The sequence below is a fragment of the Coturnix japonica genome, chromosome 2 (assembly GCF_001577835.2).
Source record: "Coturnix japonica isolate 7356 chromosome 2, Coturnix japonica 2.1, whole genome shotgun sequence".
NCBI classification, from domain to species: Eukaryota; Metazoa; Chordata; class Aves; order Galliformes; family Phasianidae; genus Coturnix; species Coturnix japonica.
In genome coordinates, this window is record NC_029517.1 from 101,118,316 (window position 1) to 101,133,601 (window position 15,286).

At 38.6% G+C, this 15,286-nt stretch overlaps 1 protein-coding gene across 3 annotated transcripts in view; it reads left to right on the top strand.

Annotated features, from left to right (window-relative positions):
* The window catches only part of FAM110B (family with sequence similarity 110 member B), a 96,144-nt gene that overhangs the window by 19,751 nt on the left and 61,107 nt on the right, over window positions 1-15,286 (top strand). For 2 of the 3 annotated variants that reach the window (XM_015855632.2, XM_015855639.2), the window contains exon 2: window positions 5,772-5,902. The gene's annotated coding sequence lies outside the window, so the exon portion shown is untranslated. The remainder of the gene's footprint in view (window positions 1-5,771; window positions 5,903-15,286) is intronic. The other variant, XM_015855634.2, reaches the window with a different exon arrangement.

The window sequence follows — 15,286 nt, forward strand, 5'->3', positions numbered from 1 at the left end:
AAAGGCTTTTGGTAAGATGTCCCAAGCAAATGGGTTGCTGGGCATGGTACGGGGATTGCTTGGCCCTGTGGCCTGACTCTAAGTCAAAACTTTGCATGTTCTTGTTTCTGACAAGGTGGAATGTGGATTTTTTTGAAGCCCAGCTGTAGGGTTAGTGTTTTCTATCATGGTCAGTATAACTGTTTTGTGTCTAATAATATACTAACATTTTGTCAGTTAGTTTACATGATGTCCAAAGCAGAATTCATCTGTCTATATCCTCTTCTTCTACAACTGTAAAACATCCAACCAAGAAAAACTAGAGTTGATAAACCAGGTTTAAAGCTTATGTGGACTTTACTGGTTTGTGATGTACTGCAAGGAAGATAGGTAGTTTTGGTGTAATGCAAGGTAAGTAAGTGGCTGTCCTCAAGGGTGTATGTATCAAACTATGTTCTTGTCTCCCCTTGGGTTTTAATAGCATGCTGATGAAAATTCTTTAACTAGAAGCATGAGTGTCTGTCAGGCTGGAAGAAAATTTGCCTTTATTGGCTATGACACCTATCTAAATTTCAGTCATGCTTAATGAAAAAATGAATCAATGACCAACTCCCTTGTCAGTTTTTCTTATTTCTTCTGAAATACACAACTGTTTTGGGTTGTTGTTTCTGTTCCCTTGGCGCACAGTTTATTTTATGTGGGTATAGCAGAGCGAGGCAGAGCTGATTTGTTCTGGATTTGCTTAAAATTCCCACTACCCCAAGTATGGTTGGGTTTGCAATAAGCAATGTCATGAGTCCAAATGTGTTGAAGGTGCTTGGTGACATTTAATGGACTTAGTTGTAGCAAAGATTCTGAAAGTGTCCATCCATTCCAGAGTATTTGCTTTAACATCATTGTGGTGACGCTACTGAAAGCTTGAAAGAAGTGTTATGGTGTAAGGTCTAAAAATCCTTCTCGTGCTTAGATCGTGATTTTAGTTGTATGTTTCTTTTTTGCACAGTAGAGTTCCAGCTTTACTTGTAAGTGCTACAAATTGTTGAAAAGTTTCTTGTGAGAATGCGGACAGAGTAGTGTAATGAACCCGATTCCCTCTTCCGCTGCATGTAATTACTCTCATGTATATTTTCGTGAATGTCTTGTCTTAAGATTTCTCCCAAGTAAGAGGCAAAGATGGTAATGGCATATGGCTGCCTCTAATGTTTGTCCTCAAGTCAAACCAATTACTTTGCTCACATCTCATGAGCTGTACATTGGTTTTGCTTTCATAGGGACTATCAAAAATGAATTAAGCTAAATTGCAAGCCTAAAAAAGAAAAGGAGAAAAAAAAATACTTCGCAAAAAAAAATTTGTGCCATCCACTGCTAAGCATCCAACAAAATCAGTGAAATACAGCTCACTCTTCCCATTTTTCTACTTGGATAAAAGTTAAAATCATTCAAAATCGGGTTTATTTCAGATATTATACACAAACTGTAATTCAGAAACTTCTATATATGGGACCTAACTCTTTTAAGGTGATACGTGATTCCCAGAGCCCTCAGTAGACTCAGAGAGTGAGTTTCTTAAAAACAGAAATTGTGGTGGCCATGTCCAACTCTCAAGCTATTTGCAAGACTCCTCAAATGAGGAATCTCATTGGCATGCATGTTAGGATCCGTGAATGAGGCACTATTAATTACTTTGTTGCATCTGTCTTACCCTTTTTGGGAGACTATTACTAAAACTATGGAGTAATCAGTAGAAACTCAAGAGAGAGTCTTCTTTTGCCTTAATTTCAACTTCTGTTTTTTTTGTGTGTTTTATGGTTCTCAGTAATATTTATAGTAATAAGGCAGTGTGATGTTCTTGTTTCCTTTTACAAGGAAGAAGTAAGAAATCAGTCATTCTGAATGAATTTCTTGGTATTTGGTATGCAAGTCCGCTACTTAAACCTGTCTTCTGTTGTGACTTAAATTGTCAATATACTTGTTCCTCATTTAATTTTATATATATAAATATATACATATTAAAAGTGCACTTAATATGCGCTTATGTTTCATGTTTCCTTACTACATCACACTCTTCTGTTGTGCTTCCAGCTCACCTACTGTCATCAAACCCAGGTGCATTTACAAATACGCACACTTTCTTCTTGTGAGCCTCTTGACTAGAGGTGAATATTCAAATTGAAAAGTGCCCTGCAGCCCAGTCCTCTGTGTTGTGTCCTCCCTGTGAGTAGTGTTCTCTGCCATCTTCTTCCATTTCTGTCCAAAGCAATTTCTTCCACAAAGGATACCACATCTCTTTTTACACACTTTTTGGGGGGTAGGGCTGTTTTACTGGGCTGCCCACAGATAATTAAGAACCCTAATTACTTCTTTTATAAAGTGTGTACTTATTTTCATTCATTTTTTTAATTCCAGGTGGGGGGAGAAACCCCCACCCTGTGGAGCTGTGTAATGCATTGGTCAGCAAACCTGTTTTTCTGTATGCTTTTTTCTTCTATTAGATTTTCATGACTGTTTGTTGTTCATTCCAGGAAAATGCTAGACTTTCATTAAAAGGTTCTTAGAATAAATGTGTCTTTTTATCCTTTATAAGAAGTTAACTTTAAAAGAAGTCCAGAGAGGAAGTCTGGAAGGTCAAAAGCTGTAATTTTATAAGCAGTCGTGTGATTGTATTAAAGACTCTGTTCTGATCCCTTTCGTGATAAATGGTGCATCTCATAAAATGACAGCTTGTCTGCACCTGATGTATTTCTATGGACAAAGAATGCTTAATCTGTAACTTCAGGTCCTAAATGAAAACCTCTTGGAGACTAGGAAATAGAGTATCTGAGAACGTGGGTAGGAAATTAACACGGTTTAAACTAAACTCTGTTTTTTGCCTCTTCTGTGCTTATATATGATGATTTTATATATATATGTGTGTGTGTATATATATGTATATACATATATATGTATATATATATACATATATATACAAACACACACACACACACACACACATATATATATATGCATATATATATAAGACAAATCATCAAACAAAAAATTAGTGTGCTGGACTTGGTAATCTGCTTCTCACTTAATTTTCGTGACATTGTAATTAACATTTGGGAGATGAATGTACCTTCTGCTTTTGTGACTTTCCCTGACAGTATGGTGTGGCTGTATAGCTGCACTCATCTGGAGCCTTGTAATGAAGTGCTTGCAGCTACCTGCATATTAATGGTGAAGCTCTTTAGGCTAGTGAAGAAGTTGCTGCCTTCCAGTTGATGCAGCTCTTGTTTCAGAGCATTAGGAGTATTTTCATCAGACTTCATATGGACAGTAAGGCTCTTAACTTCTTGCTGCTGTCTTTCTTTGGGGTGAAGCTCAGTGTTCATGGGTGTCAATTGAGGTGAATTGTTTCCAGCTGTGTATGACATCAGAAAATATAAAAGTCAAGGTCCCCAGCTCAGAAGTAAAAGCTTCTATCATAGTTAGTCTAAAGTAATACTATAGTGCTATGTGAAAGAAGAACATGTTAACATCGCTTGTGGGAAAGATGGCTTCTGATTGTTTGGGGTTTCTTTAGTTTGATTCCTCTGTCTTCTCAGTAGTTTAGTGCCAAGTAGGTGAGTGAATCCAATTAGCTTTATTGCATTTTCATAAAAAAAACACACACACACATTCGTAGAAAAAACTAGAATTAGCGGATATGGCCATTTCCGAACTAGACTCCGCTAACTAATGCTTCTGAAAATTATGTTCTCTAAATAGGCTACAGCTCCTAGATTATGTCTGAACTGAACTTTTTTTTCCCCTAAATCTCTAGAGATAAGAAGAATAGTGACTCAGCTCTCCTGCCTGCGAAAATTCAGGGTATATTTTAAACAGACTAAATCTTTTTGGCATAATGCCTACTGGCAAATATTTCCTTCTTTCTCGCTACATGTGCAGATGAGATTTCCTTTACCTTGTCTACATTGTTAAGAAATGTTATTCACTCAAGGATCTCTGTTCTGTTTGAGAGCAGAAAACACTCTTATCACTTCTGCCCTATAAAGTGAATCTTGTTCATGTGAGCAGCAAGATCCTTCCAGCCATCTAGATTTGGTTTTCTGACTTCAGTTTCTCCCTAGTGACAGCGATTAAGGTAACACCTAATCGAAGCATTTAGTTATCAGATGCTTAATCACCTGCTGATGAGTTCCCAGATCAGCTTGTGTTTTTTTGTCAAGAAAACCTACATTTTTAAAGACTTTACTTTTGATTATAGAAACCTCAGGGTAGACTCAAGTGAGGTTTGAAGGTTTAAGTAGATGCCTTTGGGATTGTTAAAATAAGAGGTCCATTCATTCGTTCACGAATCCTTCTGATTTAGGTTTGGCTTCCCTTCCTTGAGACGTGTATTTTTGTAAGTACTGAAACTTTGATTTCCACACGCTTAGGAGAGAATGAAAGAAGAACACAGCAAATGAGGACAAAAACTCGTTTTGAAAAGGAAGTCCAATGACTTGTTTACATTGGACAGTGAAGCAGGAAACAGCATGTGTCATGAAAGGCTCCAGCTTGCTGGCTAAAGGCTGAAACTTGAGATGTGATCTATATATAAAACACATAAATATTCATAAAAATATCCCTAAGTGAAATTCTGAGCATCTCAGAAGCTGTTGACTGATAACTGCATAGATACTTTATATGTATTTGTTTATGCATGTGTGCACTCATACCGTGCTTTCTTCAAGAATGAATGTATTAAGCTCAGATATGTATGTCCTGTAGGAGGCTGTAGCATTGATAGCATTAGATGTACATTTGTGAGCTAAAACCCGTGTTTCTTGCAGACTTGTAACTTCTCATCTTAGGTTTAATAACATTGTGATTCACTCAGGCATCTTTCTCTAAATGTTGGCCTTTGGAAACCTTTGATACCTCTCAAGTATTGTTGCTTCTTCTGTGTATTAACTGTGCTTGGCAGCTGTTTCCTTCACTTGTGCTTCAGTGGTATTGAGATTTTTAGGGAGGGAGTTCTGTTTCACTGTGTCTGTAGCCTGTTCTTGAATTAGTAACAATGATTGTTAAATTAATATCATTTCATGTTGTTCTGAAATGCTTGATTAAAAGAAGGCCTTGTGCACATAACTGAAGTACAACCGAACCCCAGGAAACTCAGATGTTTTATGACTCCTCTTTTACTAAATTGAGTTGAGATCAACTCTAACCATAAGTGACATGTTGAGGAAAAAATACATCAACTTTAACAGAGATTTAGATCATATCTCTGTAAATTGTGTATGGCTGTTTTGCACATAAGAAACAGCTTTCAGTAGATCTTCATTTGAAACAGCCAGTCTTTTTGTTACTCTTACCTTCTAATGGTGAAATTGGCGGACACAGAGTGCTGTGGAGCATATATTTAATAAGAGCTGTTCTGTCAGCTGGGAGGAGGCCCTGGTCAAGGAGATAAGGTGGGAGCTGGGCTGGATTCTTTGTCTGCTGTGACACAGCACTCAGTGACTGCCTTGAAGATGTTTCTCTGCTTGGGCCTGTTGCTGTGAAGCATTCCTAAAGCATGTTGCTGAGCAGTTTTAGTGCAGAAAAATGATGGCTTGAGAAACCAAGGATTTATAACCGTAGGTTTCCTGTTAAATTGCAGAGCTTCAAAACACTGCTCTTGGGACTCATAAATGATACAGGACAAATACAGCTGATTGAATGCTCATCCACTATCACTAGTCACCTCTTTTCAGGCCCTGCAAACTGACTTTGATGACATATTGTATGACACGTGATTGCAAAGCTAAATGTTGCTTTGTCGCCAGGCAGTGCTGCAAGGAGCCTCTGGGAGTTCCAGGGAGAAGAGACCTGTCCCCTTTTGGAGATCTTTGCTACTGGTGACGACCTTCAAACAAGTCAAGCAGACAAAGCAGGAGCTCAGAAGTTTTACATCAAGGTAAAGAGATTATTTTTCTAGCAAACTGAAGTGGCTGATGTGATTTACAAGATAAGAATTACCATGCTCTTCCCCCGCCACCCAATGATTCTCTGAGCGTTTTCATTCGTATGTGAATTGCAGAAACAACAACATAGTGCATTGTAGGTTAGAGCCAGAAGTAATTCCTTATAGTATCGGTAGGAAGATGTATCTGTGGTTCTGTGTTGACAAGGAAACGCACTTTGAGAGCTCAACAGTGTGCTGTGTTTTTAGAAATAAGCTCCCTTTTAATTTCTGCCTTTAGCACTTAGACTGGCCCCAAGTTATGGAAGCACTTTTGGATGTCTGCAGCAACAAGAGGAGAGTGAGGTTTGTATGTGTATGCTGAATTTCTGCTTACCAGCACTAAAGCGTTCACTGTGTTCATCAGTGTACTGGTGAACGAAGACAAAGTTTGACCCTGAGAACTTCGCTAAACTTGCCAGTGTTAGTTTGGAATTTTGGTGTATGATGATTTTATTAGAAAGACTGGGTTTGGAATGTGGTGACGGTGTATGCCCTCTGTCCTTTATACCAACAAGATTAATTGAACTTTGTGTAGATGGCTGGTTTGGGGGGGGAGGGGAGAAATAGTAATGGAACCAGTATTTTCCACAGTTTCAGATTACACTTAGGTCTTTCTAAAGGTCTTCTAACTTAGACAATTTTAAAGCAGCTTTTGCAAGGTGTTAACTTTAAAGAGTGAAGGTTCTGTAAATAAATATTCTTTAATTTGTCCAAGAAGAATAGAAGATTTTTCTTGTTAGTCCTTCATTGATCTTCCTCTGAAAGCAGGGCTCTGAACTAGACCAAAGTTCATCGTCCTAACATTAGTGGAGTAAAATCAAAATCAGTTTAAGTTTTCCCATCTGTACAGTCAGCATTTCACCCCATAACCTTCCCTCCCAAGATCTGCTGTATGTGCTTGGCAGTAAGACCACTGAGCATGGGAGGCCTATAGAGTCCCCTCTGTATGCCATTCCCTTTCTCTCTGCTTCTCACATCGTTAAATTCAATTTCACTGAGTTCCTTCTGTGAGCCAGCAGGGTCATCTTGAACAACTGAGGATATTGTATTGAAACCTTGTCAGAGCAGAAAAAACTGACAACTGTACAGTGATTTTGAATGGAATGGGAGAGTGAAAATCCTGTAGTACTTATCTGTTAATGTTTCCCTTTGTTACATTTACCTTAGGACTGCATAAAACAATTCAAGCTGAGACAGCCATGAAAAAAAAACAACAGTATTTCTTTTGAATGCTGCATAAGAAGTGCACTTGTACACAGTGAGAGTGTAGGGACTTCACAGGAGGTATTGGCATAATCTGATGCCTTTAGATGGGGTGGTGGTGGTTGTGATTCATGTACAGAAGTGCAAGGTGCCATAAGCTTTTGGTGGTGCATGGATTGAAATGTAGCCTTGAACGCTGTTACTGCTTTAGCAAATCAGTTTGTTCTGCATCTTTCTGCCTCTATTTTCCCTTTGTTGGAGGGCTGTGTTGCTAACCAGAAACATATGACAGGAGGCAGCCAAATGCTCTGGTGAAAATCAAGGGTATTTTATAGCTGTGAAGGTTTTCTATTTGCCCTACATTTTTTTTGTTGATGCAGCTGTAACAATTGGTGTCAATGATATGAATAATTGATCAAGGAGTTCTTGTTGCCTTAAGTAATACTCTGCTTATTGCTTCTCAGAACCGTTACTGTTTGTTACACTACAGCACTGCTGGTTTTTCCTTGTTCTTTTTGTTCCCACCCCTTTGTTCTCCACCTCTCCTTTAGGAGCATGTTGTTTTTCCTTCAGTGTATTCCGTGGCTTAGTGAGAAGTGGGTTCTCCTTTTTAATCAACAACAACATATTTCAGAGTAATCCGTGGTCCTGGGAACTGTGCAGTGTACACATCTGGTTTCCCATAAGCATGAATTGTTGGCTTTACAAACGCAAAACATGTAGTCCTGGCCACAGAGTTAGCTCAAGTGTTCCGTAACTTGAGCCTGTATTCGAAATAAAAACAAAATTGTATAGCTTCTTTACTGTACTAATGGAAAACATTTAATTTGCTTCTTGAAGCCAACCAGAAGGATGACGCAATGCTGTTCAAGCAGATTTATGGGGCCTTTTCTCCTGCAGAAATCAATACAGCTTGGAGGTGCTGTTCTGGGAGCTGGCAAGCTGACTGTGATCCAGCTGTGTTCAACTATAAACTTCTGCACCACAAACCCAAGCTGATGATTTTGATTTATCCAGGCATAGCTATATCTGAGATATTATGGCATTGGGTTTTATTCATAGCTTTTTCTCTACTGCCATTAATACTAGATTGGAGTTTCAAAATAGCAATCTGCTTATGATTTTTTTTTTTTTTCCAAATTGTTTAGGGTTGGTTTGGGGTTTTTTTGCATTTCCTGAGTTAAAGTCCAGCTCTGTGTACTTGCTATGCATGACTTTTAGTGGGATCTTTCTCCCCAAAAACACTGAACAGCCATCCATTCAAACTGAGGGTTAAGGGCTAGCATAATTTTCTACTTTGTACATATGAAGCTTTGATCATGGAATGCCCTTCCTTGTTTTGTTTGTATTTACTTCTTACTGCTAGAAGAGACAAAATGAGAGTGTTGCTTTTGCTCACTCTAAAAATGGTCTTACAATAGAATTGTTTTTTTTCCTAAAGAAGTGAAACAAACAGTGCAGTTTTGTAGTAGTTAACTTTCATGCGTTTATTTCCTTTCCTGTTCCTCTCTGCCCCCAGTAAGTCTGCTTTTGCTATTGAAACCCTGTACTGTAAAGAGGGAAGAAACATCAGCAGCATCTTTTTTTCCTCCATAATGGAGTTTCAGTCTTCCTTAAGCATTCCTTCCTTAAGCAGTTCTCTTCTAAAATAGCACTTACAATAGGGTTTCTGAGGCTGCTTTCTCCAAGTGGTTTCTGTATAACCTATGGAGTCCCTTGGCGGTGGTCCATGTAGTCATGTTGATTGCCAGAAGGAAAATCAGAACTAAATACTTGCTTTCTAACCTTTTTTTTTTTTTTTTCTTAGTTCTAATCACATTTCTGTAATAACTGATCTGGGTTTTTCATCTCTAACCATTTTTTGCTCCCATATACCTAACAATTTCATGATGAGTAAATGGCATGAGTTGATGCTGCAAAGGACTCAAACCTGGTTGTTATGTAGACCTTCCCTAAAGCAGCGAAAGATGACAGGTAGGCTCGAGGTCCTTCCTGCTGCGTGCACGCTAGCAAAGAGGAAGATGGAGTTTTGAGTTCTTCTAGAGTCTTAGGTTGGAGTTGTTTGGACTTTTCTTTTTAATTGTAATAAATGAGATGATGATGATGAATGCAATTAAGATGGGCAGTACTTGTAGAATCATAGAATCATAGAATTACCCAGGTTGGAAAAGACCTTGAAGATCATCAAGTCCAACCGCAGCCTAACCATAGTACTCTAACTTTAAAGACCCTCCGCTAAATCATATCCCTGAGCACCACAACTTATCTACTTACACCACTACTTATCTAGATGAATGTATCAAATCTACAGTCCTGAATTTGAGTACAATTTGAAGTAATTTTAAAAATCTACCTTTTTTGGGGGAGGTAAAAGTAATTCTGATGTAAATACTTAATTTTTAAGACATGTAAAATGTATCTTTTGCTATGACAGTGCCTTTTGGGTAGTAGTGTGGGTGAGTGCTCTGAGACACTGTGACTATTATGTTTTGAATAAACGTAAGAACACTTTACATCTACTATCTGCTAATATAGACATAACAAAGAGATTTTGGGATATCAAGTATTACAAAAAAATTTTGAACAGCCTAAGTTGTTTTCTGAAATGCTTTCATTAGGTCAACAAAGTGTTTCAATATGAACTTCATTTGTGCTCAGTGATGAAGTTCGGTCTTTGGTGTTTGTACAGTCATAAAGTTCTCCTTGACATCTTTTTGCATGTTTTATCTCATGATAAAGAATACAGAATCATCAGAGGTGCGACCTACTGCTCCTCTCTAATATATAGAGCTATAAGGTGCAATACATGAGTCTTTAGAAGGGTGAGGATTAATTCCAACAAGCCATCTTGCCTCTTAGTTTGGGTGAGGTTAGATTTTCCCAATATTCAGCCATTTCTACTCAGATGGTTTCTATCTGGAACTGAAATGCAGTTGGCTTCAGCAAACAGGTTGACACTTTATGGACAGAACGTACTGCCAGTGGGTTCTGGTCTGACTGTTCTAAAATTCTTGTTCGCATGAAAGGTCAGTCACTGGCAGTCTGGGCTGAAATATGCCACAGTGCTTTTAAAGCTACACTTTGAATAAAGTTTACATTTACTGCAGCAGATTTGCTTTGCTTGGTTACAGTAGTAGCGCTGGATTCCCATATAAACACTAAAATGAAGTTGTTAAGAAAAACAGAAGTGCTTGCAGCATTTGCACTAAAGTTCATGGAGCATGAGATTAGCTCTATTTAGGACTTTTGTACTTGGAAGGGATTAAAAAACCTTCTCAGAAGTGGATCAACACAAAAAACGTTCTCAGACTAGTAAAACAGTATGTAAGCATTGAGAAGTAAGACAGTAATTATTATGTGGAGAATAATCTGAATTGAAACGCCACATTGGAAGTCACATTATAATCTTACCTTCCTACATATGAATTGAAAAGCAGGCAAACATACAAGGCATGACCAAAAAATGGTAGTCTTTAAGCTGCTTTGAGTATATTGTCTTATTTTTATCTAGACTGGAATTTTATTTTTCTTTAAGTCAAACCTGATTCAACCATTCTGCCTGTTGGATGTTCTCATGCTTCTGACTCTGCCAAGCATAGCTGTTACCGCTTCACTTAAAGAGTGGAGTTTGGAGTCCTACTGGAAACAGAACACTGTCTGGAGGATGCAGACTTGTTAGGAAACTTAAATAAGATAAGACTAATCCTATTGAATGCTTCCACTTTAGGAGTTAGTATGGAAACTTGCCTTTCCTTATTATGGCCCCATACTACTGGCAAGGTGCCTTACTGGATTTCTCCCCAGTTTTTGTTTTTTTTTTTCTGAACCGTTGGCTTGGTAGGCATTAATATTAGTAATGTTTCATGCAGTTGTGGATTATTGCCCTATTGTGCCAATTTCCAGACTTCCAAGGGAAAAAAAGACTCTTTGGTTTTTATGGGTCAGAGAAGGTGGAAAATGTGTCTACCTAGTCTTTTGGTAATGGCAAACTTAGTTTCATTGATGTGGCATGTTTCATTTTGAAATGCTTTATATAAGTACAAATAAATCAAGGATTAGTATCTTAAGTACTTGTGGTATTTTGCTCAGCTCATTTGAAGTTTCAGAAGAATTACTGTGCATTGAATAGACTTTGTTTGAATTGTAAGTTTGGATGGAGACTGAATCAAACTTTATAATCTTGCCTTCTAAAAGAGCTATTGTCAAGTATTTCAGAAACAAATGTAAGAGTTCTCCTTCAGGTGTGGGAAGATAATCTACTTCTAATATTTACCTCAATCTTTTCCATTTTGAGATTAAACTTCAGTTTAATTTGTTCTATAATCATTTGCATTCAATATTGTAATTGCTGTATGAAAACCTACTTTTTTTGAGTCGTGCCAAGATCTTGGTTTTACCAACACAGGTTTCCACAGTTAGTTTGTAGGTTGCTTTAAAACACATTTGTGCAGATTTAAATGTAAATGTGTACATTTAATAATCAAATACAGCTTTTTTTCCTTGTCCCTTCTATTTTTAGACTCTTGTCATGTTATCTCCATACCCTTAATCATTTTAAGTGCTTTCTCCAAGCCTCGTTTTATTTAGACAGGAAAACTATTGTGATGTTCTGCCCACAGTGTTTTTCAAAGTAAGATGCAAGAGGAGAATTTCTGACTTAAGAATGAAGTTATTTGATTTCTCTGAGCCAACCTTAGCTTTCATAAAACGTGCAACGTAGTAGAAGATTTGTAGAGAATTAGGGTATTACAAACACACTTTTGTATCTCTCCTAAAATTGATTAACTTCTCTAAGTAAATCTTAAGCAACGGTTGTACACATTGAATTAAGTGACTAATATTTGGTCTCTTTTCTTCTCTTCTAAGGAATCTGAATCCTTGGTAAGACCATATAGTTATCAGAAGGTTTTGACTCAGTTGGAAAATAAGTATTCCTGGGTACTTGGAGTCTAGATTAAGAGGAGAAACGTTTTGTTCTTAGATCAGCAACTAACTTGCTTCTTGGGTTCTTGGAGTCTAGATTAAGAGGAGAAACATTTTGTTCTTAGATCAGCAACTAACTTGCTTTGTGGCCTTGTGCATGTCCTCTTGGCTTCCTTGCACCAGTTCCCCATTGTATCCACTGCCACCACCACCGTAAACTCCTTCACGAGCTTTGGAGATGATTGTCAAAACCGTTCATTATTCAGAGCAAGCTCTATTTCATTTGCTGTGCAGTTACTTAAACTGCAGTGGAAATACACAGTTGAGACTATAAAGAACTCCAACCAATGGAATAAAATCAGCTTGTGCAATGTGCATTGCAGTAATGTGGATTTGATTTAAAGTAGTTAAATTTTAGAGGTGTCGGTCTCTAGAAAGACTGCTGGAAATAAAACTGGTTAAGAACAGGAGTACTGTGACCAAAATAGTTAAAAAATAAAAAGGGAAGCAAAGTTCCATCCGAAAATGAATACGTGGCAGTCTTATTGTACTTGAGTTTTAGCACTTATGTTTTCTGCCAAGTAAATTAAATTCACGAAGAAAAGCTAGACTCCAAGTATTGGACTGCTAGTATTTTTTTTTCAGGAGGTTAATGCGATGAAGGAGAACAATGATAAAAGGAAGCTTAATGTTTAAGAGTGGACCACTGTGAGGGGTCTTTGTGTGTCTATGTGTAATGTGAAGACTGAGTGTCCTGTTAAGTTTACTGTTGTGTGTTCTCTTAGTTTTTCATGTGTGCCAGAATGTAGTCAGGGACGAGCCATAAACTCTTTCCCTTTTTTTCCTTCACGAATGCATTTATTTCCTGTCTAATGTTGGAAAAGGGGAGCAACAAAAAAGAGGTTTTGTTAAATACAGCAAAATCTAATTACAGCCTGATTTAAAGCCACGTTTAAACAATGGCTGAGGGGTGAGTTCACTTCCATAAAGACAAACTCGTTGGCTTCCTACTGTGCTCTGGGGAATGTGAGGACGCCTGTCCTGGAGAACAGCTGCCTCCCTCTGCTGGCACAAGCTTTTCTTGCACTGTGCTGGAGCTGTACTACACGATACTAATAATGTGAGTTCTCCTATGCAGAAGAATACTGAGGCATCGCTTTATTGGTGTGCACTCACCTTAACCTGCTTCCTGCAGTATAACCAGTAATGTTGTATTACCTGTGTGATTGAGTCTGGCTGGATGTCTGTTTTCTGTGAGCAGAAAATATCTTGTTCTATAGAATGAGCGGTTGCTTGCTGCAGTCTGTGTTTTGAACGGTTGTATCTCTGATGATTGAAAGGGGAGCTGCTGGTGAATAAACCACGTTTTCTTTGACGATGTTCATTCAGGCTGCACCTCTGAAAGGTGCAAGCTGTCATATTGGTTCTCTGCTGAAATATCTCTGTGGGTGATATTGGAGTAGTTAGCTTAAAAAATTGTGATGTTTTCTGTTTTCAGCTGTTCCCAGTTTAAGTGCCTTTGCTATTCTTTTAACTCTGTTTCTGAGTGGGGGGGGGAGAGGGAAGGTTGCATATCTCTAGCTTAACAAAAGTCGATGGCTTATATTCTTTTTCTCCTGGAATAGCCTTTGCCCAAGACCTCCATCACAGATGGTATTGTAACTGTGGCTTTACAGTCATCTGAGACTGACATGTGCGTGCTTTTTATTCCTTTCATGTTTCCAGCTGGTGAATACCATTTTTAGCAGAGTTTTTGATGACTGTTGTGAAAGTGAGTGCCTGACATTGCACTTCATGCTGCTGCAATTGCTTGCATTCTGCTTCTGTAACTCAGAAATTCACCTGATTCTTCTTGTGTGACACTTCAGTTCTCCTCCACCTTCTTGATTTCTTGGAGCTTGGTGCTCCAAGTCTTATCCGTTCACTCTCCTAACTTACAGCAAGGCCTCCTATAGAAATATGAAAAAGGACTCAAAGCAGGATAATTCTCTTGATGCAAGACTTTTAAAATAATTTCTTGACCTCTCTTGTCTAGCAGTGTTTTTGGTTGCATTTCTGAATTGCTTCTGCTGCTCTTTCTCCTACTTCTGTGGGCATCATCTCTAGCTGAAGTGATAATTTCCCATGTGGTGTCCAATGAAATGTCGTACTAGTATAGAGGTAAACATACTGCACTGCCATTGCTCACAAAAATCAGTGCTAAGGAAAGACTGTAAACAAGTCAAGCACAATACACTTTTTGCAAGCATATGTTGCAGTTAATCTTTGCAATTTTTAATGTATCCTTTTTTTTATCTTTGTTCTGAGATTGAGATTGCTGAACCATGTTTGAAAGCTGTCTTGGTATAAAGGCATTCAAGTGAGTGTGAGTCTGGGGCGTGTCAGTCAGTTGGTGCCTCAGGGCAAGGGCGAGTGTTGGTAGAGGAGAAAGGGGCATGGGCAGGAGGAGGAGTGAGCAGAGGGCAACATGAGTAAGTGGTGTCATGGGAGAGTAGGAGGGATTCCAGAGCGTGCTCACTCTCTGTTTGTTACAGAGAATGGTGGGGAGATATAACTAGAGAAGGTCCAGCTTGGACAACATGTAGAAGCTGAGCATTTGAAAGAGAGGATTTACTGAGTTGTGCTGAGGCTCTGCTGTATGGTTAGTATTGCAGAAAGGAGGGAAATAAGGCCATGGAGGGCTTGTGAGAGAAATCTGAGCCTGGCTGGGCATTCCTGGTAGATAAAGAATGAGGCAAAATTGGCTGACCTTTCTGGCAGTATGTGGGCCAGCATACAAAGACATGGAAGGACACAAGAAGCAGAGAGAAGGGAGGAATGTTATGAGATTAATCCTTCTTTTACAGCTTGAATGATGTTGTTCAGCTTTTTGTTTGTTTGTTGTCTGCCTATTTACCCTTGGAGGATTTCAGACCCAGACATATTATGGTGATATGGGTCAACTCTAAGATGGCTCAAGACTCACAATGGAAAGAGTATGGAAAGTATGGAAGTATGGAGAGTATGGAGAGTATGGAAAGCTCAGTGTGATCATAGAATCATAGAATTGCTTGGGTTGGAGGGGACCTCAAGGATCATCAAGCTCCAAACCCCCTGCAGGGCCACCAACCTCCATATCTTATACTAGGCCAGGCTGCCATGGCCCCCATCCATCATGGCTTTGAACGCCTCCAGCAACAGGGCATACTGAGGAAGATAAGCAAATAATAG